This window comes from Aythya marila (genome assembly GCF_965140915.1).
Source record: "Aythya marila genome assembly, chromosome: 11".
In the NCBI taxonomy this organism is placed as follows: domain Eukaryota; kingdom Metazoa; phylum Chordata; class Aves; order Anseriformes; family Anatidae; genus Aythya; species Aythya marila.
The window spans coordinates 2,236,750-2,240,110 of NC_139052.1; the positions used below are offsets into that span (position 1 = coordinate 2,236,750).

The 3,361-nt window shown below is 55.6% G+C and overlaps 1 long non-coding RNA gene across 1 annotated transcript; it reads right to left on the minus strand.

The window, feature by feature from the left end:
* Positions 1-2,111: 2,111 nt before the first annotated feature.
* LOC309882226 lies at positions 2,112-2,896 on the minus strand. Its single transcript, XR_014318252.1, has 3 exons — positions 2,854-2,896; positions 2,719-2,769; positions 2,112-2,186 (listed from the first exon to the last, which is right to left on the minus strand). It is a non-coding gene; the product is annotated as an uncharacterized lncRNA (long non-coding RNA).
* Positions 2,897-3,361: the final 465 nt, after the last annotated feature.

Here is a 3,361-nt window from a genome sequence, read left to right on the forward strand (position 1 = left end):
GCCAGCCAACATCCTGCAAGAAGGCTCACGATGCACGCCGCAGCGTGACTGAAGGCGTGCAGGAGCAGGGCTGGCACCACAGAGAGGAGCCACACCGCCACGGGGAGCGGGCAGGCATCTCTCATAGAGAAAGGGGAGGGGGTAATGAATGAGCTTCCTTCCTTCCCTCTTAAAGGCCTCCCTTGACAACAGGCCTCCCCCAGCCTGCCTGGACACTCCTGCCACCGTGCTCTCAGAAGAGCCACAGAGCTCTGCCTTCATGCTCGTGCTGAAGCTGAGCATTGCAAAGGCACAGCATGAAGCCAGGAAGGGGACGACAGTTTTAGGGGAAGGCATGAGCAGCCAAGGGAAGATGCCCCAGTTTCCCTCAGAGCTCCAAAACCTGCAGGAGATATAGGAAGGGGAGCAGCTGCCCCCTCCCAGCAGCTCCTCTCACCTTCCTGTGCCCAGGCCACTCAGTGCTTGGGACAGGAAACTCAGCAACTGTGCCCTGCTGTGCAGTGGGGCTTTGCCTGAGCCCAGTGCGCTGTGATAAGCCGGTGACATTGCATCCAGCCAGCCTGCCGCAGCCTGCATCACATGATGGGTCAGCAGTTCATGGGAAGTTGCAGGCTGAAAGCTTGAAAAAAAATAATAAAAAAAAAAATAACAACTTAGTTCAGCCAGCTCCCTCCCCACAGGAAATAAAAGCTGGAGCTGAGCTCTAGCAATTTGGGTTTGACCGGACTTATCTCGTCTGAGGCCTGCAGTGGGTTTGCCTGACCGAGTTCCCAGTGCTGAAACCCTGCGGAGAAGGGACTTGGCTGAGGGCAGAATGACAGGGGAGGACAAAAGAATCTAATGTGTGCACCTGCCTGTGGTGGGGAGAAAAAGGGGGTCCTCGTAGAACAGCCACTCTGCTGCAGGCTGGGGCAGCTCTGCTCTCTCCGTTCCTGGCTGGCGGCACGCAGGGCGAGTGTGGTGCCCACCTTGGGCATCCTCTCCATGCGGGATGCAGGTGGGAGAGGCAGTGCAGCCTGTATTCCCGTGCCACCGGGCTCAAGACCATTGAGGCTGTCTCCATGCATTTTGTGCATATTGCAGCACGGAGAGCGTTTTTTTTCTCCTTTTGTCTAGGCATCACAGACAATTGTGCAGCTATTTTTAAAGCAGCTTTTCTTTTCCCTTGCAGAGTAGCCTGAATGGCTTTCCCACCCGTGCACGGAAGCACGCTCAGCTTGGACGTCTTGTTTCATTGTGATGGGAAAGGTTATCAAGTACAAAACAAAAGTGAAATCATCCACTGACATTCCTGTGCCTAAAATAGCTGCACGCTCTCCAGTGCTGACGTTACTGGAAGGGGAGCGGAAGTCTCTGGACACAGGCTGTCCCACTCCAGAGCCAGCGTACTGACCTGGCGCCAGCTGACGACCCGGCCAGCTCTGAGCTAATGTGAAATGAGGCATTCTTGCCACCACAGATTAAAGGCCATACGGTAGGTAAGGTCCAGGGGCTGTCATAGCTTCCGAGCAGCAACACTCACAGGCACCAGAGCCACTGCAGATGGAAACCCTAACCAGCGGGCAGCTGAGCTGCCTCAGGTGAAACAGGTGAAACGCAGCAGCAAGGCCTAGCTATCAGTTTGCTAGAGGCACCTCTGCCATTGGACCTACCTGGCTGGTGGCTTTCTCTCGCGTTCAGGCAGGCAGCAGCAACGAGCAGGGCAGGAGGTGCCCTGGCCTGGTGCTGCAGGCAGCATCGTCTCTGCAGGTTCATCTCTGTGAGGCAGCACTCTGCAGCGGCACCATCACCATCGGCGAGGGAGTGGAGCAGAGGGGAGGACCTGTGGGGAAGCTCTGGCACCCAGCAGGTGCTTCTTGCCATCCTGCTCACCACTTGCAACCCAACACAGACCTCAGTGGGGCTGCAGGGCCAGCCCTGGGTGCTCTGCAGATGGAGAGAGCAGGGATGTGCAAGAGATGCTGCTTCATGCCAAGCCCAGCTGGGGATGGCATGCCACAGCTTTGGTGGGGACACAGGGACAGTGGCGCTCAGAGGATGCTTCGGTGCTGGGCAGCCTTGGGATTCCCAGCCTGAGAGAGGCAGTTCGTGCTCAGGGCAACAGGCTGAAGAGGTAAACTTCCTTCAGAGCTCGAAGACCTCATTTCTTAAATATCTTCCTATGAGAGGAGTGAGCAGCAGAAGTGCTGAAGCAGAAACCGAGGAATGTGAAAAACAGGGATAAATTACTTGCTCGAACACACAGTAAAACATTTACCAAAATTGTCCAAGGCCTTTTCAAAATAAGCAGAGTGCTCCACCGCCTGCCAAAACCCAGATTCCTTCCAGAGAAGATTTAAGACTCTTCTTCATTTGAATTTCAGTAATGAACTGATGATGCGAGTGCCTCCAGCTGCCAGCAGCTGTCTGGGCTGAGCCGCACCCTGGAGCCTCCCTGGGTGCGGAGCCATCCCCGCACCCCGGCAGAGCTGCCGAGTGTCCCGCGGGCTGCTGCAGCATGCAAGGCACAAACAGGCAGGGCAGGACATTAAAGGCAGCGCTGTCCATATGGATTCTGCTGGGGAAGGCCCAGCCATCAGTGGCAGGCTCCAATGAGACTTTCCTGGCTTTGTTGAGTGCTAGGGCTTTATCGCTGTTAAAACACGGTTTGTTTCTGTGACTTTTTCCCCCCTTCTTAAATGTCAACTTGAAAAGAAAAATTCGGGAAAGGTCACTTACCAGAGAGACTGGAACAACTCCAGCCACTTGGATAAACACAGTTAGGGTCAGCTGCAATGAGAGGGGATTTAAAACAAGTTACTTACCTGGCTGAACAAGTGTTGTGTTTCTGAAGGAGGGTGAGACATTAGGTACCTTGCACAAGGCAATTAATCTGCTTACTATCCCTCCATCTGCTACAGTGATCATTAACCCTTTGGGACACCCTGGGGGAGAAGACGCAGCACTCAGCACGCCTAATGCTGTGCTGTAAAGGGGCACAGACACCCACCAGAGACCCAGCCTTGTGGCTGAGAGACTGCAGGCCACCCTGCACTGCTCACAGGCAGCTCTTTGCACCACTTGCATTCAGCGAAAGGAATGTGCCAAAGAACTCCCCACCGCTGAGGACCTGCCCAGTGGAAGCGATCCCAAGGGCAGACTGTGTGCTGTCCACCCACACGCCTGGCGGACACCCTGTGAAGTAGCAAACAGCACGGGGAGCAGAGACCCTTGCCCGCCGCCAATGATCTCACGGCTGTAGGTTGGCACAGCCCGTGCCCGCGTGAGGCAAGGCACGTGCCTAACCAAGCCGAGGTCCGTGGGGTAAGCAGACTTTCCACACCAAGGTCAGCGTCTGGTACAGCGGTGAGCTGTGCTGGCC